The following is a 22998-nucleotide window of genomic DNA, read 5'->3' on the forward strand; positions in this document are numbered from 1 at the left end:
TGAAAATGGTTTGTTGTTCTCTGCCTCAGACCGAGCCCCTGTGACACACCTCAGGTGTCTTGGTGGGCACCACTGGTAACTCCCATTGCTTTACTTTGTGTTAAGTATACCAGTATGTATACCAAAGAAAGCAAGTCGAAATATATGCCCTTTCTTCAAATATTGTATATCTGAATGCTAATTCTTTCTCCAATAAATACTCAACTATTTCTATCTAATAAGGATCAGGATAAAAGACTGAAATGAGTTGTTTTGTGGTGTCTTGCTGCAGGCAGCACACTAGCCTTGGGCACCGATTAAAATTCCCCTAGTAGAAGGCAGGAACTGAAACCAATTCAGTGTGTGTGGCGGTTACCATAAAGTACTGGATAAAGGAGCATTGTTAGCTCCTTTCTTTCTCATTTAGGTTTGCTGAAGGTTTATCAAAGAAACTTTCCCCTCTGAGATGTTTTTCTGCCTTTTTGCAAAGAAAAAGGCACTTTTCCCCAGAAATCTTTAGATTTAATGATGAATTTTGCTGTGAGGGTACTGCAGACATTTTAACATTCTCGGGCTCAATCTCACTGTAACAGCAGCACTGAATTATTTTGTCACTTTGTATGTTAGTGAGAGCTAGGATCTAGTTGAAATTGAAATTAGCTGCTGTAGTTCATGGCATTCAATTTTTCTAGTCCCCTCCTCATGAAAATACGCACCAAGCTTCTTTCAGACTTGCACTTTAGTACTTAAAGAATTTTTTTATAAATAGCAATGTAGTTCTTTCAGGCATAAAAGGAATTTATAAATTCCATGAAAAAGGATGCTTTATCACTGATTTTAAATTCGCTTATGGAATATCTGCACCAGGACGTGCTTTCCGTCCTCTACTGTGAAGCAAAGTGAAACTAGTAGCCACCCAATTTGATTGAATAGCTTATTTTCCTTTCTCCCATGCTCTTACTACTTCTATATTTCTTCCACCTTTTTATTTTACTGATTTTGCTTAGTCTACTACTTTTTCTCTGTGTTCTCTCCCCTTGAGTCTCCGAGTATCCTGCAGACCTGGTTCAAAAGCTGTCAATTCAGCAAAGCAAAAAAGCACAGGGCAAGATAGATCCAGTTGTTAATTACAGGATGAGTTGTCAGGATTTGTGAAATCCTGCAGTTGATGAAAGAGAAAATTATACTTAAAATCTGGATGGAAGCTAGAAAGTTCCAAGTAAACTTTTTGTATGTAAACAATAGGATTCCAAATATAAATATCAATATAAGTTGGGATACCTCAAATTCCACATTTTCCTTTGTTTCCTTCCTTCCTTCTCTTAGGCTAAAATGCCAACCCTATAGAGTTAGCTGATGGTTACCTATTGACTTAGGATTTATTTCTTAATCATTGGAAGTGCAGAAAAAATGTTGTTTTTCAAATGTCAAAAATACCTTTTTTTTAAAAAAACTTTGAAGTTATTCTCAGGAATGTTACTGATATTATGTTAAAGTGATATCTTTTTCCATAAATATACTCTTAAATATAAATGTATTATAATATGGAATACTTATTTCATATAATAATAATTCTATGAGTTGTCTAAAGTATGAGTTTTAGAATGAACTAGAGCAGGACAATATGTAACTGGTTTCCTTCATCTTTTTCTTGTTGCATCTGCTAGTTGGGAAATTTGGTTTGTGTTACTGGTTTTGTTTTAGTAGTTGGGAAATTTAAAGGTATTCCACAGTCTCAAAAGGTATCTTTTATTTCACAGTAATAAAGGAGGAGTGGTCATCTCAACAAATGTTTACTGGTAAATCACAGCAGACTTCATTTAGAAATCTGCTTTCTTTTGAGATATCTTATTAATCTTTGCTAATATCTTTCCTGTGGGACATGTTGCTTATCCAGTGGTTCCACAGAAGTACCAGCCATGGAAAACAGAGCTCTGTGAGACTTTTATGTGCTTGAGGATTAATTTATAGGAATGCAATCTATTCTGAAAAAAAGGACAGTGTGTAATGATAAATTGAGACCAATTTTTTTTTTTTTTTTTTTTTTTTTTTTTTTTTTTTTTCCTGGTAAATAATCTATTACTAGCCTATTGAAACAAGTGAAAATGAGATTTTCATCATAACTGTGAAGCACACTTGCTCTGTGATCAAAAATGTTTACTCTGATTTTATTTTTTCCCCCCCTCTATGCATTGGATGAGGCAGAGAAGAAACAGCTGTGGCTCTATTTAGGATAGGGGTCACAGCCATGCAGAGCTGGCACTATTGCTACGCATTGGAATCAAGAAATGTGTATGGAAGTTGGGAAAAACGAATCACCAGAGTTCTGAACAAATCTGGATGCCCATTAATGTTGCCATCCCCTCTAACAGGGCTTTTATGGATTGCTCTGCTTGTGTGGACCCAAGTTTAGTCTCCATGCCAATTCAGAGTCCCCAAGTGCCTTGTCAATCTTGTCCCTCGTGCAGGGAAGATTGCAATCTTTGAGATACAGTGTGTCTAGCAGCTATAATGGACTACTTTAAAACACCTGTCACAGCATTTTTCTCTTAATTAAAAAAATAATTTTAACAGAGCGTAGGACTCTTGCATGATTGCAAGTGGAAGTCTGCTCTTTTGTGTATTGTATCCTTCGCAGTTTGCAACAAAAGCTTCCTATTAAGTATCTGTGAAGAGCATACTGTTAGAGAAAATGAAGCTTATTAGATGGAATGATTTAAGTTCTTTTCAGAGTGATTGGGTGTAAAGACATAGTGTTATGTTTTCCTTACTGCTGAGCAGTGCTTACACAGTCAAGGCCCTTTCTGCTCCTCTCCCCACCGGTGAGTAGGCTGTGGGTGTACAAGAAGTTGGGAGGGGACACAGCCAGGACAACTGACCCCAAGGGATGTCCCATACCAAATGGCATCATGTGTAGCAATAAAACTGAGCAAAAGGGTGAATCTCGGGGGCTGTTGTTCCGGGGCTGGCTGGGCATCAGTCAGTTGGTGAGCAATTGTTTTCATCTGCCTCACTGTCTGTATTGAGTTTTATTTCTTTCTTTGTCATTTTCCTTTTCATTACAACTTATTATTACTATTTTATTTTAATTATTAAACTGTTCTTGTCTCAATCCACAAGTTTTCTCACTTTTACTCTTCCAATTCTTTCCCCCCTTTCTGCTGGGAGAGAGCGAGCAAGCAGCTGTGTGGTGCTTAGTTGCTGTCTGGGGTTAGACCATGACACTTGGAATTACAAACCATGACACCTGGAATTACCAGTACTAATTTACATTTTTCACACTTGCTTATTTGACTGTAGACAAGCTGTATTTTCAAACCAGTCTTTAACATAAGTAATTAGAAAGTTCACTGAAATATAACTGCCATTCTGTGTGAACCTACAGTAATAAAAATTTCACTAGAATAATTTTGATAATTATCATTTGAGGGCTGTATAAAACTTCCTTACTACTTAGCAAGAAAGAAGTAAAACAGAGGTGAAGGTGTTTTCTCCAAATAAATTGATATAACCAAAGACTGAATTCTTTGACACTTAAGTTATTGTTAATTTGTTACCTCTGTTTATATTTGTTTGTGAAAATATGTTTATGACTGTATTTTTGGTCTGTAATTGCAAATGTAAAGAACCTCCTTTACAAAAAGAGAAGTCCATTGTTTCATAAAACTCTGCCTGTTATACAAAATTTCCGAACTTGTCCATAGCAAAGGAGAAATGAGTATCTCTTTCAGAAAGGAAGAACATCCAGTAAATGACCTTCGTTAGTCATTCATATCTGTTTGTCACTGCCAATTGACAAAAGAAAAATAACTTCTTGAGTGAAACATTAGGTAATATTAGATTAACATTTGCCCCTCAACTCATTTAATGTGAGCTGCCTTCTTTACAAATAAAAAGTATCTGGAAACCCAGTGAACCGTTTTTTTTCTGTTGAAGGAGAAACCTATGGTTTCTGTGGTGTAAGCTTCTACCTGGGTTTCCAAATGAACATCAACTATAATAAAGTTCTCAAAAGGTCATTATGAAAATCCCTGAAAAATGCTTTTTTAAAACAAATATGTGCTGCAGTGAGTTATCATCTGCTTTTAGTGCAAACTGTCACTTTCAGATTTTCTTTCCACTGAATTCATAACTCATAGCGAATCTGACACCTTCAGAATCAGGAGAGGAGTGATACTATTGCAGCTTTATCACTCTTTACTGTGATGGATGGTACACTGTTTGTTCATCAAAATCAGCGAAAATACAATAGAAGGTGAACTGTCATATGAACTATTGCACATTATATAGAACTAAGAGCAAGTACTTAACTGAACTAACATGATAAAATGATATTGTGTAAAAGAGTGAAAGAAAGGGGGAGGGGGGGGCAACAAGAGAGAGAAGTGTCTGTACTTTATAACGCATGAACAAGGACGTCCATAAATCTCCTTACTCAAGACCAGTAATGAGCCTAGACTGATAAGACACTGCGAGCTTGTAAAATCATCACATTCCAGGCACTGGGTGAAAAGTACACTGTGAGGAGGACCTACGGCCTTCCTCCCTAAGACCACCTCCCATGATTTGAAGACCCCCCACCCGTAATTTTCAGCAGCATCTGCGCAAGCGTAAAGGACAGATAAGCTAATTACCATACGCAGCGGGAGTAGGCGGGTTTAGGTAATGTATATGTATAGGCGTTTAATGAACATGCAATGCTTTGTAGTATAAAATTAAGACAAAATTCCTTGAGAGGTGCGGGCCGTTGTTGGAGCAGGAGACTCCCCGGCCGCCCAGCGCTGTTTTGCTTGTTGCCGCTTGCTAAATAAAACTCTGACTCAGCCAAATTTAAGAAGTCAGTTTATAACATTTACTAGCGCCAGCAAAACCTTTCAAATTTAGGATAAATGAATGCTTTTGGAGTGAAATGCAAAATAGAAGCAAGATTTTGAAATACATGGTAATAACACGGAATACTTGTTGGCATGTCACCACAAGGAACTGTGTTTCTTTGTTGCCTTGTAGACATTCCTAGAAAGTACAGAAGTATCAGAGGAATAAGTTGTTTCTATAATTGCTTATTTATGTGAGACTGAATCCTGCAAGGTCATGAGAGAGATGAATGTTTGAAAATAATTGCTGTATTTAAAATCAGTTTTGAATTCTGTTCAGAGATTAGAGCAATCTGTTTTCTCTAAATTCCATAATATGTGGTAAAAAACCTGCAAAATATTCTGATGTCATGGTGGGGGAAGACTGTTTTTAACATGTTCACTTAACAAAAGTTCTCAGCACTTGTGGCACTAAATCTTTTCTCTAGGTGGACTAATATTAAAATATTATATGCTTTCTCTTTCATTAAACTGAGTTTCCTTGTCAGCTTTTTAACAGAGCTGCCCCATGAAATGTCCTTAAAGGCCCTCTTGAATGTTCCCAAGAGCCCTCCACCTCACACAGAGCACTTGTGTTGGCAGCTCCTTTTAAAACACTTGGGAATGGGTATGTACTTAGAGATGTGACAAAACAGCAACAAAACAACACACAGTGACTGTTCAGTGAGAGACAAACAGGATAGCATAGGCATGAATTAGGAGAAGGAGCTAGTTTCTATGGTGAACTAGAGCTTGGTTTCATCTGTACCAGTTACAGCTCATCTCTGAAGAGTAAAATTAATCCAACCATGCTGTGTTGGGTTTTTTGGTTGTGCTGTTTTTTTTGTGGGGTTTTTTGTTTGTTTGTTTGGTTGGTTGGTTGGTTGGTTTTTTTTTGTGTGTGTGTGTGTTTTGTTTTGTTTTGTTTTGTTTTTTATTTTATTCTGGAGCATTCAGTGTTGGAAGCAAATCTACAGGAAGAGAAAGGAGGAGGAAAAAAAAAATAAAATTTACTGGAACATGGAATATTTAGAATCACCAGAAGGCAAGGGAAAGTTTACTGTCAGAAAAAAATGTACAATTTTATAGCTTTTGGAAGAGAGAAGAAAAATTAAACTGGATTTGAAATCACTTAACCAGTTGAATTTGAAGACCTTTGAGATGATGTTACACACTTAACAAACCCAGCCCACACATAAAATTCAAACATTTCCCTTGTAGACTCAATCTGAGAAAGTAGCTAAGGTTTCTATGTGAAAGTCATGGCTAGAAAAGAGTTGCCTGGCTTTGGGACAGAAACTATGGGAGTTTTAGTTTTAGTCCAGCTCTTGAAGCTTTGCTGAGAGCTCAGGACTGCCAATCAACTAAGCCTGTGGCCAGTTACTTAATATTAGAGAACACTAGATGTTCCTGAATGTGGAAAAACAGTCACAATAGCTCCGGGGTTCCTCTGTTTGGGTAGCCCACAGTAGGCATGGGCTCTGGGATTTGAGATCTGCAGAAGCACCCTGTGTAGGGTAGCAAAGAAGTTGTTGGCCAACTTCTTGTTGGTTGTCCAAGTTGTTGGCACTCTGCCTGCATCCGCTTAAAAGACATCAAAAGCTATATGCTTTTGCAATTTCTGATTAAAATTTGTTTTACTAGCTACTTTCTAAGCAGTTCTATCAAGAAATTTAGACTGGGGATGTGGAGCCAGCGATCAGGGCTGACCAACTGTGGCTTTTATCATGGGGGTTTATTCTGTTTAAAGGCAGTAGAGGGAGGACAGAAAAAGGGAAGCAGCAGGAGGGGGGACAGGAAAAGAAAATAGAAGCAGAAGGTATAATATAGAAGTGAATAATGGAAAAGTCACACAACTGAATAAAATAAGTTGCTTTATGTAAATTACTTAAGTTCCTTTTAAAGACTTGAATAAAGAATTGGTTTAACACTTGATCTTTGGAAAAAGTCACGTTTTAAATGTCTCATTGAACAACCTGAAAGAAACTTGAATAGCAAAAACTGCAAGTCAAAATTAAGCTTTTAATTTTTTTTATTTTTTTTTTTTTTTCTTGAGCTGTATGTTCTGTCTTCTGTTTATGGACATTGTGAGCACAGACTGTTGTGCTATGCTGAGTGGGAAATGAAGAATGAATGTAAAAGTGCACCAGTATTTAGTCATTTTTTAAAAAAAAAAATTTGATCTCCTTTATAGATTAAATGCTTGAGCTGTTGAGTATCTTAATAGCTTTTAACATTTGTCTGGGCTTAAATCTAGATTTAGGAATTAATTTGGGAAAGCACTTTTCAGTTTGTTTTCAGAATTGGTATGTGTTTAAGTTTCTAGCTGCAGTTGCTTTGGTTACCTCATTTCCAATCCCTGACGTTTCTGTATCAGACTGTTTCCCAGGATATATTATGGTCACAGACCTGAAGATGAGGGGAATTGTATACTTCCAGCACTCTTGGTTTTGAGGCATATGGTTAGTGTCATACTTGCTCTTGAGTCACATACCATTAGTGCTGTTATGAAGACTGGCAACCAGCTCTTATTATGACAGAAGAGCAGCATCTGATTTTTCTAGCATAACTATTTAAAATATTACTCAGATTTAACTCTAACTTGTCTTTTTAAACAGTCAGCTTTACTTTTAATCATCTGTAGTTATAGGGGCATTTTGTAAAGGCATACCATGCCACCCTTCATAACCTTTCCTTAGTAAGACATTGGTTAGACCTTATTAGTCGATGGGGCTTTTGAGTCATAGCTTTTAAAAAATTTCTATTTTACAGCTTTTTATGCGTACAAAAACTGTAGATTCTTATCTTTATGCTGCTTGGTAAAAAGCATAATATAGGTGTGGGGTTTAAAGTTTGTGTGCAATTACTACAGGTTTTTTTGCCACCTTCTAATAGAGCTGATCCAAAAGTCAAGTTAAGAAATTATTTTTCATTGACTCGATTTGTTCAAGTACAGAGTCAGAATTACTTCAAAGTGGTGAATCAGTCTGTATCGTTTTCAACCTTTATGAATGTTACTATCTTTTGCAAAGTGGGAATTTTAAATGGTTTATTGTCTTTACAGTAGAGTTCAGTTGTTTTATGCCTTTACCTGGCCAGAATTGTTCTCTTAGGCCAACAAATCACTTTTGGTGATTTTTAGCTTGAACCAACTTTGAATACATATAAAAATACAACTTTTATGTCCATTTATCTGTTTTAAAATGATGAAAACTGGACTTTGCTTGTTTAAATAACTTAATAAGCACTTAATAAGAGAACATGTGTGGATCTCTGTATAACTTTTAGATCTCTAGAGTCAGGACTGCAATATGGCCGTAGATCGTGCCCAGCCCAAAACACTTCTATTCATTCACCTTCATGTAGATGGTGGAAGACATGAAGCAAAGAGAAGCATAACTGTGTAAGGCAAACTACTTTTTACTCCTTAAAACTGGGGCCCAAAAATGCTATTAAAAAAAAATAAATTCAACTGAGTGTCTCCTAAACTGTCAACCACACTGGACCCCATTGCAGCTGAGATGAATGCAGTGCTCGCTCTTCTACTCCAGCCCAGCTGTATACATGCTGAAAGGTGAAAAAGCCTAAAGTTTGCCTATGTAAGGAATGTGTAGAGCTGTCTTTGTCTTTATGGTTTCAGAACAAAGATGAAATGGGGGAGGAAAGACAAATGATACAGCACAACGTGAAAGCAAAATAGTGAGATGTGATACGGAGGAAACAAGTGTATGGAACATTGCTTCATTTATTCCAGTTTCTCATTCAAGTCTGTCTTAGTTTCCCCATTACTTGTTGCCTTATCAAAGCTTCAACCTGGCTAATAAAATGTGGCTGTAATACCAAATTTCCATCTGCTGTCTCTGTGCTATTAATCATGGTTGGAAATAGCTGCAGACATGCAAGGTGTGTACAGTTACATCTTTCCACATAGCTCAACATTACTGCCGTAGATGATGGAGTGTCTGACAGGATAGCTACCCATGTGGCAGTTCAGCTGTTAAAGCCTTGTTTTCATTTATGATACATAATTAATTTTCATTAATGTAGATACTGATTTCCATGTATTAAGCAGACTCTGCATAAAATTAGGGCCCCTCTGTTGACTAAAGTATACCACAGTGCATATATCTACACTTTGCATTGAAAGGTAAACTAGCAGCAAGAGGGATGATACATCTATATAAGCCTAGAAAGAGTTAATGTTGCTCTTAGAAAAATGAGACTGCACCCTCATTAACATTGCTAAAGTGTTTCTAATCTGATTAGAGTCTTGAACAACCACAGACTGGGGCTGTTGTAGTGGTCTCCAGTGTATGGGGGAACGTGGCGGAATATTTCAGTCTTCTGAAAATATCAACTCTGTTGTTTTTCTTACACATTTTTGACAGAACAAGGTGGCTGTGCTTCATTGCCCAGCTAGAAGGTAGAGGTTAAACACCTAACTTTCTTTCTCTTATTTTACATGTTTTGTTCTTTCATGACTTGGAATATCCTTTGGGATATACAGATGCTGGAAGAAAAAATCAATGATACAGAATGCTGGTGTTCTGCTTAGAGATTATATTTCTCTTTGTAAGATCCGCTGACTTCTGCTTTCATGGTGCTTTCAGAAGCTTCCTTTTCTCTCTGCTACTACACCAAATCAGTGTCAAAATGGACAAGGTACAGGTTTACATACCCATTGACTTTGTTCTTTTAGACTAATTCTTTATTCTGAAGACCAACTCTTGCCCCTACAGTATCATTTGGATCAAGAAAGCCCTTTAATTTTTCCCCTGTTGTTCCTGAGTCAGAAACCTGTTTCTTGGGGCCTTTCTTTGAAGGTCTTGAATGAAAGTTACAGCCTATTTTAAAAGTTAATGAAAAGCAAACAAGATGCTAAATTTACCAATAGATAATCTTAATAAAACAAATCCTTTTCGGTTTACCATTGAGCCAATAATAGTATTACCTTTACAGGTAAACTCAACTAAATAGCACTGAGAAATTATACAGTCTTTTTAGGTGAAAAAATAACTTTTCCTTGAGAAAAATCTTAACTGTGAAAAAATCACAAATAGAGATGAAGGATCTTTAGTCATATTTTCTCTTGTTCTGATGACCTCTGTTTTCTACTTTCTTATTTCATTAATGCATTCCAAATTATATTCTAAGGCACTTTTTATAATCATCTCCTTCCAGAGAATGTTTACATTCTGCAGACCTATATGGATGGCTATCAAGTTTTGCTGTCAAATAACCAAATAATCTTATTTTTAGTTAAGTCCTGAATTAGTCTCTCCATAATTTCCTTTGTTCTTTTATTATCCAAGTCCAGTTTGCATAAGTCCTGCTGTTAATGATGTGTAAAGATCAAAAAAAGTCTAATAATTTCAGGCTCACACAAGCTGCAAATTTCTTTCTTCATGTATTCTGACAGGTCCTAATCAGTGTCTTGAGTGTTGCTCAAGTTGCAAAGAGATGTTAAATTTCTCCAGACATGCTGGCAAAATCCTCTTCTGATTTCAGTTTTGTTTTTCATCCAGTTGCTTCAGCATGCCTACACTGCACCCTGAAGCACAGTGAAAGGATATATTAGATAATGTAGCATCAGGGGATGTTTTTGTGTTTGTGTCTTGGCATGAATTAAGAGTGAACTTTCCTGGAGGCTCTTGCAATCAACCCTACTTGTTGTGTTTTGTTTTCAGTGTTGTGTTTTAGGAGTGCATGGACAAGACTCATTTTAGATTAAACTAAATTGGAAGATGCACTTTGAATATATTCCACTGTTTAGTTGTCAGACTAGAAAAGAGCCATTCTGACGTAAAATAAGACAGTCAAAATGTGTGTAATGTGGCCATCAGGTGTCTAGCTGGTACTAGACTATTTTGCTCCACAATCTGGCCTTTTTTGGGTTCTCCTGTTCCTAAAGTAAACAATACCATGTAGCTTATCTAGATCAGGGTCTAATAAGCATGGTAACATCAACATGACACACTGCCTGGGCAAGGAAGCTGTTCAGGCTTTATGTACTTCTGTAAAATTCAGAAGGCAAGTAGTTTGAATATAAGTTTGAGATTCCTTATTGATTCGATCCATGGTATATCAATACAAGTATAAATATTTTATGAATATATAAAAATATATTACTAAGATACGGTAAATTTTAGTGATGTGAAAACACTGGCTTGCTCATTCAAAAAATATTTTTTAAAATGTATTAGCTGTTTAGTCTCTAACTTTTGCTTCTACTTCTAAATACAACTTTGTGCCTGTGAATATTCTCCATAGATGGCAAATGTGCTTTTAGAAAAGATATAGATATCGCGCTTGTGCAGGGAGTACTACCAGTGGAAACATGAAACGCAATTATCTGATACTTCCTGTGAGTTGAGAAACTGTGTCTATTTGAACTTCAATTCACTCAACACAAAATTGCAAAATGAGAGTTCTTGCAGATTTGATCTTTCTCAAACATTAGAGAAGCCACTGGATATCTCAGTACTGTCATGTGGGGTAAAAATATTTATTAACGGGACTCATCACCAACAAAATAAAACAGGATGTGTCTGTTTGATATCTGCCCAATGTTTTGCTTTATGAAGCACTTAATTAGATCTGCTGTTGTTGTAAATCTTCCATATAACAATGTGTAATTTGTTCCAAGTAGTTCACAAATTTATTAATGCGTTCAATTCAGCTGGCACTCTCTGTATCAGTCATAGTGGAGAAATCCATGACTGTGTCTAAAGTAATTCTTTAGTTTAAAATCAATTTCACTGAACAAGTTGGGAACATAATTACAAAAAGAAATCCTTATAAATGATCTGTCAGGAGATGATTTGGAGCAGTGCTGGACAAACCACAGAAGTGAAGAATCTTGTCTTCCGAAATTTTGATCTATAGCATCCTCCTTAGCCTGAGTCGGTGCTGACTTTAGTCTCTTGCATCTGGTCTGAAACAGTGACTGATTGACGTTGATTGCATAATGCACTGGGAAAGGAAACTTAATTGAAGAGATGGTAACAGCTGTCCAAATGGACAGTTCGTTTTATGGTAGATGATAATCCAAAATTAAGGATTTTTAACACGTACTTCATAAGCAAGTTGTGAACTCTTTGTATACAAAAGGATGTTTAAACAGCAATATCGATATGCTGAATTGCTTTATTTTGATGTATTATTAAGCAGGCATGGAAGTCTAGAAAAATTAATTGTCTTGACCTCTATTGCGTCTAAAAATGTCTTCTTCACATATTTTATAGTTATGACTGCTTTTGAAAAGTCTTTATTAAGGTTATTTGAAGGCCTTTATACTTATGAGCCTTAAAGTAATAGCGCATTTTCACTTTAAAAATTATGAAACAAGTTTTTTGGACCATGGGTGAACTTCACTCCCATTTTTGGTGTACTGTTTAGCTGATTACATTGTAATACTGTCAAAAAAGAAGCTGTCATATAGATTTTTGAGCAAAAGACAGACAGGAGCAAGTTATATTTTTTTAACCCTTTGATGTTTTTTCTTTGTAATTTTACCTGCTGCATGAAAAGCTTCCTTGATATTTGAAATGTGCTTCTGTAGTAGACATTAGTACCATATAATTAGACAAAATGTGGCAGTTTATCTTCCAGAAGCAGGAATGTAGGTTTCATGTAGGAGAAAAAGTACTTTTGGGACTAATAAAACTCTTCTCCATAGTTTGGAAAACAAAGACTTAAATATATGAAGTGTTTGTCAAGACTGTATTTGCTAGTATTTATACCGAAAATCGAACAGAAAGAATAATTCCTAGTTACCTTGGAGCTTGGAAGAAGGCTTCCTGTGCCCCGCAAATAATATATTTTTTAATATATGTATTTTATTGCTGAAAACCCATAGATTAGTATACCCATCTACCTTCATGAAAATGTTAATGATATATAAAAGCAGCTGAGCTAAGCTGAAATACCATCTGTATTTGGGAGTTTAGAGCTCTGTATATTGTGAAATTCATTAAAAATTACTATTTTAATATTTTTTATTAGTGAGATTTCAAACATTCAATTTTTTGTCATGGTTGCTCACTATTCTGTAAGGATATGTTGGCATGAAACATATGCAGACCTTTTTACTACAGTAGATATTTTTACCAAAGAGGTACTAGATAGTTATTTTAGCTTACTGGAAATGTGCCTACTTGGTTTCTATAAAATTTTATATAAACAATAACAAAACTTCCAGTTTAGTTTAAGATTTGTCTTTAGCTGTCACTATTAAATATTGTATCATTATATAGCATGAGGGAGCAAATCTAGTTTTTTAAATAACTTGTGTAATTTCAGCAAAACATGCTCAAGAACATTGTTCACTGACATGAATCAGAACAAGCAAATCCAGCTAGTTCTGGTCCTTTGCTATTGGGTTCAGCACAGTACATTTCTGCATAGAATATTTTTTTTTCTACAGAAGCCTAATTTTCCCCCGGATATAAAATATGGTAAATGTTTTATGTCTCATAGAATCATAGGATGGTTTGGGTTGGAAGGGACCTTAAAGATCATCTAGTTCCACCCCCCTGCCATGGCAGGGACACCTTCCACTAGCCCAGGTTGCTCACAGCCCCGTCCAACCTGGCCTGGAACACTGCCAGGGAGGGGGCAGCCACAGCTGCTCTGGGCAACCTGTGCCAGGGCCTCACCACCCTCACAGGGAAGAATTTCTTCCTTATGTCTAATCTAAACCTGTCCTCTCAGTTTAAAACCATCACTCCTCATCCTATCCTTACCCTCCGTGATCAAGAGTCCCTCCCCATCTTTCCTGTAGCTCTCTTTAAGTACTTCTCCAGGCTGAACACCCCAACTCTCTCAGCCTGCCCTCACAGGGGAGGTGCTCCAGCCCCCTGAGCATCTGTGGGGCCTCCTCTGGACCCACTCAAGCAGGTCAATGTTCCTCTCATGTTGGTGCCCCCAGAGCTGGACACAGCACTGCAGGGGGGGTCTCACAAGAGTGGAGTAGAAGGGGAGAATCCCCTCCCTCACCCTGTTGGCCACACTTGTCTTGTTGCAGCCCAGCACACGGTTGGCTTTCTGGGCTGTGAGCGCACATTGCTGGCTCTACCAGTACCCCCAAGTCCTTCTCCTTCTCCGTCCACTCATGGCCCAGCCTGTATTTGTGCTTGGGATTGCCCCGACCCATGAGCAGGATCTTGCCCTTGGCCTTGTTGAACTCCATGAGGCTTGCCTGGTCCCACCTCTCCAGCCTGTCCAGGTCCCTCTGGATGGCACACCCTTTCCCTCCAGTGTGTCGACCACACCACATGCTTAAGCATAATTTGATGCTGAAGGGAGAACATAACAAATAAGTTATGAAACTTGTGAGAGCAGGAAACCTTCTAGCGCAGTGAGATTTTTTACAGATCGAGTGTGACATGACCATAGTGGGTTACTTCAGCCAAAATAATTATTTATGAAATCTCTCAATTCCCCAGTAAATAAAGGAAACAAGAAGAAACCTCTTAATGAAAGGGAGGATACTTGATTTACAGCCACGATTTCCAAGAGTGAATAATAATTTGAAGTATTTTGTAGTACATGAGAAAGTCTGAAATCTATCAAGAATTAGAATTCTTTCACATTTCTCAAGTTTTATATTGAAAATCAAATGTGCCCCAAGCTGTTACTTGTTAATGAAAATCTTAGACTGCTCAATTCCTTGCAACTTACTGTGTCTAGTTCTCTCAAACTTACTGTGTAGTACCCCCAGGAGCCTACTACATTCATTAGAAACTTTTACCTCATGTAATGAATATGCTGAATGCATTTTGTCATCTAGATCTTTCAAGTATCTCTTCAGATCTCTGAGTCAATGTACACCACTTTTTGATGACTGGGAAAAAAAAACAAACAAAAAAAAAAACCAAAAACAAAAAAAACAACACCAACCCAAACTGAAGGGAATAATTTCCTAAGAGATTTCTAGTAGAATAAATGGCAATCTGTGATGTCAATGGCAGGTACTGCCAAACATGCTATTGAAAATTCTTTGAGAGCAAATACACTTGGAAGTGCAAATGAGTACTTATGAGAAATTTTTTTAAAGGGTAGTTTAGTAATCAAAGATGCAAACAAGCACCTGACTAATTTGATATCACTGAGTTGAATTCTTTGAAAATCCTCTTTTCTGCCTATTTTCAACTTTGTCATTAATCAAGTCTACTATTCTTAATCAGACATTATACAATTACTGAAAATTCCCATTGTACTTGTGGTGTCATAATGTAAGCAGGGAGAGAAGAATTTAATTCTCATTCCTACCCTGAGATAATTTTCCTCAAAATTATTGTAATTACAAAAACTAATATTATGCATTCTGTAGGAGAGAGAAATTTCTGTTGGCTCTAGGGAGCTATAAATTATGTACATGTCATAATTAGCAATATTAGGATGTTGCATTATTTATAAGGATAGAAACACTTCCAGTAAGTTGACATCCAGGTGTTGTATGTGATGGTAAATATAAATGGAGTTATGTAATTGTTAAATCCCCAAGGGAAGGTCACAACTCGCACTGAGTCAGTCTGGAGGAGTTAATTGCTGAAAATATTTGCTAATTAAAGAAAAATGTTCAATGGGGAAAAAAAATCATGATTAAAATGACACTGTAATGTGAAAGATGATGAAAAACTAGTTAGCAGCTTATAACAAAACTCACCTGATAAACACACCATAATCACGCTCCCTTTTAAAATCAGCTTTGTATTAGACAGTGCTTGTAGGCTGGATATGATATGATATTTGGGTAGCAGTTTAGGAGGAGGTCTTTCATTTACTCGAATTAGTGAAATGTCTACCAAACCTGATTTGTTGAAATATTTTGCTCACTTCAAGTTGATCTCAAGGAGAGTAGTTTTTAATCAAACTCCAGCTGAAGTGGGGAAAGGGATACCAGGAGAAGCTGCTTCTGGTTCTGAATTATTATAGAACTGATATCCAGTCAGTCCTATTTGCAACAAACCTTTTTTCTCAGTTTACTATTAGCTTTACCTTCTGAAGCTGGAGCAATGTCGGACATGAAGTGGCAGCTTTGACCCACCATATGTAAAGGAAATTCAGCAGTTTACCAGATTAACTGCCTAACAGGCAGAGAATTTCCTACTTATGGTTTGGTTTTGTAATATGTTTATGCCAGTTCTCGAGTCCTTCTAAATTTTCATTTTATGTTACTTTAATTACTCTAATTGCCTGTGGAGTATTTGCAAGATAAGATAGAACTTAATTTTTCCAGTAAAAATCTTCTCATGTAGGAAGACAAAATGGTAAATAAAATGAACATAAGTCTCAATGGTGTATTAAAATTGGGCAGGCTAGAGAAATATATGTGTGTGTGTGTGTATATATATATATATATATAAATCACATGTGAGTAGTTAAAGTTAAGAATTCACATGAATACCTGTTGAGATTCACACAGTAACAGCATGCTTGCTTATTAATTTTGCTTAATTTTATTAATCTTATTACCTTTGAGTATTCAAAAGCACAATTCAGTTTTGAAGATACATTTTCAAATAGGTGATACTTGAAGTTCATATAAATGCTTGTTAAACAAGATGGGAGAATGAGATTTTGCCACAGTTTGTACAGGCTGCCCTAAACCCAGAAATTATTGTGTATTAAAACTTACTATTTTGGAGTAAAGAGAAAAGGATATACTCTTTCCAAACAGAAAGACCCTTGTGATGCCTACAAATATAAAGTTATTTTACAAGCTGAGTCTTTATGTTGCTAAGACTCTCTGAAGCAATTTAATTATGAGTTGCAAAGTTTAATTTCTGCTTGGAGGCGTTTAACCCTTTCCCTCTTCCTCTGGCAAAGTGAACAAGCAGATTTTTTCACTTGCTTTTGAATTTAGCAAGGGCGACAAATCAAGGCAGTATTACAAGATTTCTGTGTGTCTAGCTGGTAGTGTGATGATGATGCTACACACATGGGAAAGCAGGAGGCGAAGGGGAGGGGTTGGGTAGAAATGTAATTATTTATTCCTGGGACTAATCATACTTGATTACCCATAGTACTATAGAGTATAAATCATGTATGCAGAGCATTTGACAGGCAATTTAAAAATTAATACAATGATACAAAAGTTTCTGCAACTGGAACTGCGATCACACTTTGGGTTACTGTAAAATATTGTAAACAAGGAGTATTTCTGCCTAAAGAGTCTGCTAAGTTATTTTTATAACATTTCACACTAATAGTATAGCCGTAGTATCTGTTTTGTTGTTTCTGAGCTATTTAAGCTTTTGTGTTAAGCAGTTCCTCTGTGTCCTATTGTTTTAAAACTATTTGCAATATCTGCATACAGGATTCATCAGTGCTATGTTAGTTATGGTTGACACTAGGAGGCATTCAACCAGCAGCTAATGTGCTTAGGCTCATTTTAGCCAAAATGCTTATGTGTAATAATCCATCTGACTTTACAGGAAGCTGTTGAACCTTTGAGCAGACAAATTGGAGGAACTAGTTTAATTCTTAGTGGTTGCAGTATCTTGAAGACTTGAGACCTGGAGTTTCATCCTCTTTATTCATTCTGTCAAGACTCACTTTTCACTACGCTTTTGGGAGCACTCTGCATGGAACAAAAATAGATGGTATCATTTTTGCAGCTGTAAAATCAACACCTCAGTAGACTCTCAAATAAAAGAAGAATCTGTTTTGACATGTTTTTCCTTCAGAATGTTAGCCTTTTAGTGGAAGTATCTTATCCCTTCACTATCACAGAAGTAAAACAAAAGTTCACCCTGCTTTTCCTTAGTGAAATGTGTAAATAAATAGATTGTGGGGGAGCACTGGAAATGAATAAAGTCAATATATATCCGTAGGTAGGTGTGCTTCTCTGTCAGTTAACAGAAAAATGAAGTCACTTCAAAATAGTTGTTTGCAGGGAGGACAGAATCAAATAAAGTTTACCAGTTGTGACTGTTTGACATGACTGTTAACCCAGGTTTGGAAAGCAAAAGTATTTCTGGAAAAGCCCATACCAATCTGATATTTAGCATGGTTTAGGGCATGTATTCTAGATGGGTACAAACAGAAAATCTTGAGATGTTTCTGTAAAGTGGATATCTGCATTCCTAGTGACTACAGACATCTCCTAAAGCTATGCTTTTGTTTCTTTCCAACACTGGTGCTTGTGGTGGAAGGCTGAGATATTTTTTTTTTTAGGGCCACGAGGTTCTTGCTTTTTGTGGATTGAAAGATAATCAGTATGTGCTTTTTCTGAACTCAGAAATCAGAGAGTAATATGCTTTCAGTTTTATATAGTGATGTGGAATTGTTGCAGCACTTGTAATGTTGCTTTTGATCTTGAGCCACTGACCTGGATTATGTGAATGAAGTAGGTCAAAAGGTTCGTTTTGCTGCCAGCCAGCTCATAGTGCATGAAACCCAGTTAGCTGATTCACTAAAATGAAAAAATCTTGACGTAAAAAGAGGGAAAACTTGTAGCTATAAAATTCAAATTAACAAATTAAAAAAAAAAATCCAAAAAGGAAAAGAAAGTGTAAAGTGAGTAGTTTAAAGTTTCCCTTTCAACAAAATCTATTGATGCTTCTACGTAGCATTGTTCGCATATTGATATTTCTACCTAGGATGTGTTTAAACCATCTGTCTTCTTAAAAATATAGGAATACCTTTACATTCTATATATATCTTTTTACATAATATGGTCTCTACACATAATTTTTTACCATATTTTTTATATTTAATTCTTTGACTCTTATTTCTCTTTGGTCATTCTATACCTCCCCCTTCTGTAAAGGATATTTTTCCTGAATTTGTTGAATCTACAAAAAAGCTTTCATAGATTCCATTAAAATACAGCTAAGCTTTACATGTAGTCAAGGTTTAAAGACACTAGTAAGCTTGTTTCTAAACACGTTACATCAGTACAGTAATAAATTGTGAAGTAAAAGCTGGCAACCAGGCAAGATTTCTTCAACAATTTCTCAGGTCATGAACTGCCATATAAATACTAGGGTTCCCCTGGAAAGCCCTTAATGTAACAAAATTGATTTTTTTTTTTTTCCCTACCATCTTAGGTGCACGCACCCTAGATGGATCATTTTATGGTCTTTGCATTTGTTTAAAGTTCACATAGAAGAGTATCTGCATGTACACATTACTAAAATATCAAGCTGTACCTTTGTTCATGGCCATGCACGCTACATTTCATTGCAGTTATTAAGGTGTCATAGTCTGTAAGCAGCTAATCAGGTGTTGATTAACAGAGTCGATGCAGCCCATTAAAAAATGAGAATAGAAAGGTCTGCAGAGGCAGTGATAAGCAGGTTTTCCTTACAAAATGGCAGTGTGAAATAATAGGATTGCTGTTTGCCTTCCTAGCAATGGAAATTAAGATATGAAAACTGCTGGGCTGCACTCTGTACAAGGTGCGTTCATGGAAAAAATAGGACTTGTAGAGAGAGATGAAGCAAGCTTATAATTGCTAGGCTATTAGCCTAGTAAAGAGCAAACTGCCTTTTGGTTCTTGTGATTGACTTATGGCTGGGAGAGCAGAGAGCTGCACTCTGGGTGTTTATCTTCAATAATAAGCAGCAGAATTAGTCCTCTGGGTTGGCTGTAGTCCTGCTGTCTTGTCAGCAGCTGACAGACACAGTGTAATCAATTTTGCAACTTTCACAAATTCTGGATTCAGTTTAGAAAATAAACATGAAAATGATCAGCGTTTCTCTAACTGATGAAGACTGAAATAAACTTACTAAGCAAATTTAATAAACAAGGAAGAAGTATGTGCAAATATAGCACAAGTCTATGTATGTTACTGTTTAGTCTGCATCTAACACAGAGAGATAGCCTGAATGCTCTGTTAGTTCATCCTTTCTTAATCTCCAATGCAGAAGGGCTTCCTCCAGGAGATCCTTGTGTCTGTTATTTCACTTTGGCTCTAAAGATGACAAGTCTTTTTCAGTACATAGAGTAGCTTAACTCATTGAGCTGCACTAGTTGTGGAGTTCGTACCTCTCTGAGTCTTATCTTGGTCCCTACTGAATTTGCAGTTTCAGGGGAAAGTACTTCTGTGAGTGATGGGCATACTGAGCCACTGCGTTTCTGTAGCCCTGCAGGCTAGACAGGGAAGTTGGATTTTCTTCTCTCTGCCCTACCATTATCTTGTTATGTGGCACTATTTGCTACTTTTAAGTATCACAGAGAGATTGATAGCTACCAAATTTTCCATCCCAGACTAGTGTTCACTGTAAGGAATAATTAATGAGACCAGGCATGTATTTGGTGTATTGGCAGCCAGAGAAATCCAGCCTGTTAGCTATTACATTTTCTACTGTGATACTACCCAGTTCACGATGCCACACCATGTCCATGTTGGTGTTTAGGCGTGCTGCACCCCTGGACAGCCTGCCAGGGCCTTCTTGCTAACCCATGTCTTAAGTTCTTACTGTAAGTTTTTATTCCAGGAAACATTACTCTGTGCTCTAGGTACTTCTTGTCAAGGTCATATTTCTTATTTCTTAATTTAAGAGTAAAGAACAGCTCTAGCATTGATCTGGGGGAAGAAATACTGTAACTGGTGTTTTTGTCATCTGGATCTTGTCTGACTGCTCTGTTGCTGTGTCTTTTTGTTGCTCTTCTGTTGTCTGACCACATTATGTCCCATCTCATATCTGGTTGACGTGATTTTTTTGTTTTGTAGTTAAGCCAAACTTTAGCGAGTATAGTACAAAGATACCATTTATCTAAATAGAAATCATGACATTCCCTAACTCCTGTATGGCTATTACAAAGTCAACTATACAGACTACCTTTATCAAATCAGCCTGCCTAAAACTACTTTCACCCCAAATCCTTTATGTGGATTAGAGATTATTGATGCTTCCTTTCTTTTGTGTAATACATGTAATGAGATATTCTGTCCATACGGTTTAGGTGGTCTTTGTAGAATATACCCTTTTATGCCCTTGAGCATTATAAGGTTTCTCCTCTGGAGTACCTAACATGAGAGGAATGCTTAATTCAAGTGACTCACGCAGATTGTGCCCCAGTTTCCTGTATTGCAAACTTTAATTAAAGTATCAATAATATTTTAAATTTTCCAGTTTCTGATTTTCTTAATCCATTCATCTAGATTTGTCTAAACAGTAATGCCTGTGTCATAACAACGGATACTGCTTCCTAAGTCAGCAATTTTTTTCAACTGTACTCAATAAAGTTATATGTTTTCTAAATAGTCTGATTCACTTCTAAGGCAGACAGAACTTTATGCAGAGAAACAGGCAATTTTTTAAAGCAGGCTTTTAAGTAATGCTTTTGTCCCTGCTGCCTCATTTGCACCCACAGTAGTAGTGTTATTGTCATAGCTCCAACAAAGGAGCAAATTCAAAGCAATCATGTCACGTTATTTCTGGCAATGCAAACGTGCCAGGAAATAATTGTGCCAGTTACAGCCTTTGCAGGAATGTCACCATGAGAGAAAGGACCAAGAGTTTCTTGGTGTATTCTTCAGAATACAAATATGTCCTCCCCTGTCACAGTTAAGAGCTGATGGAACAGTATTTTAAGTTACTGAAGCAATGGTTAACTCAGTTGCTAGGAAATGGAATGTGTTAGATCACATCAAGAAATCTTTTTAATGATATTCAAAGAGACTATGGAAAAATCCTATTGTTACCAGTAATATTTTATCAAGGTGAACTGGCAAAGACTTAAGCCAGTTCTGTGGTATATAGATGGTCAGTAAAATGCAACAGTTCCTGTTTAAAATGTATTGATGTTATGAAGGTTCCAGAATAAACTGCATTAGTAGAACAGACCTCTTAACATTGAGGAATGTATTTTGATTTTGATTCAAATAAGAATAAGCTTACAACTTATTTTTCAGTGGAAGTTACTGCCTTTAAAATGCTTTTGTATCTAGTTGTGGACCAGAAGTAGTAGAGGTACAGTTGCAACTGGTTGAACCTTTATCTCAGCTTCAGAGTAAATAATTTCATGTAAAATTCTGGCTTCACTGACCTCAGTGAGGATGTAGTTTTATTCCCTGTCTTTAGAGCAAGTCTCTCCTTTGATGAGGGTGAATAACACTGATCAAATCTAAGACCAAACATCGTGCATAGTTTTCTATGCTCTCCCTGTTAGGTGAGTAGAAACATTCTTTTGGTCTAAAGGACTGTTAATTTGGCACAGTTGGAGTGCAGAATTAATCTTAATTATGCAGTGTAAATGTAGGTAGCTCCACCGAAATCAGTCAAGTAACTGTGAAACGAATGTGAATTGAAGCTTACATTTTTAATACATACCAGTAAAGTTTTACATTTCCTTAAACGTTTAAGAGTAATTCTCAGTCTTCAAGAAGCATTATAAACAAATAAAATACAATATTATGGTTGAAATAAATTTGAACCATGCTCTAATGGATGAAAATGGATAAGATTCCCTGTATTTAAAAAAGTTTTTATACATCAATGTTATGCAATTAGAATGTATATGGTTCGGTGTTTATGGTTTTAAAAACCACGATGATTTCTTTTCAGGTACAGCGTTAGGCTGTGATTGCTAAGCTTTCTTTGCTGTTCTGTCACCAACTTTGCCTTTTCAACACAGATAGATTTTTCAAGAGCGGAAAAAGTAGTTTCTGTTTCCATGAAGATATTGTTCTCAGCTACAAGCTCAAAGTGCAAGAAAAGAAAGTTCCAATTATTGAAGTGGAAGAATTGCCTATTCTTAACTGCTATGAATAAGTATAGCAACTGCTCTGTTTAGCAGTCTGGGGGAGAATCACATAGAGTTAGGGTTTGCTTTATGTATAAAGTTTGCACTTTCATGATTTAAATAGGTTAGATAAAATATTCATTTAATTATACACTGCACATACGCACAGCGTTAGCATGTTATTCCTGTTGGTTAGCACTGCATGAATGAAATAACTCTTTCAATCTAATATTTTGGTTTTATGGTTATTAATGTCACTATCGCTGTGTTCTCTTAGCTATGATAATAAGAATCCTATGAAAAGGATAATATTCACTATGGGATACTCTTAGAAGTTGCAGTAAAAATACTCTTTATAGTAGGCAATCGTGGAAAACGACTGTAAGAAGTATTTAATTGTGCAAAATACTCTGAATGGGGTTAAGGTTGTGTACAGAACAGAGACTAATGCTTCTTTGCACTTGTG

This window comes from Athene cunicularia (genome assembly GCF_003259725.1).
Source record: "Athene cunicularia isolate RWA chromosome 7 unlocalized genomic scaffold, athCun1 chr7_part1, whole genome shotgun sequence".
NCBI classification, from domain to species: domain Eukaryota; kingdom Metazoa; phylum Chordata; class Aves; order Strigiformes; family Strigidae; genus Athene; species Athene cunicularia.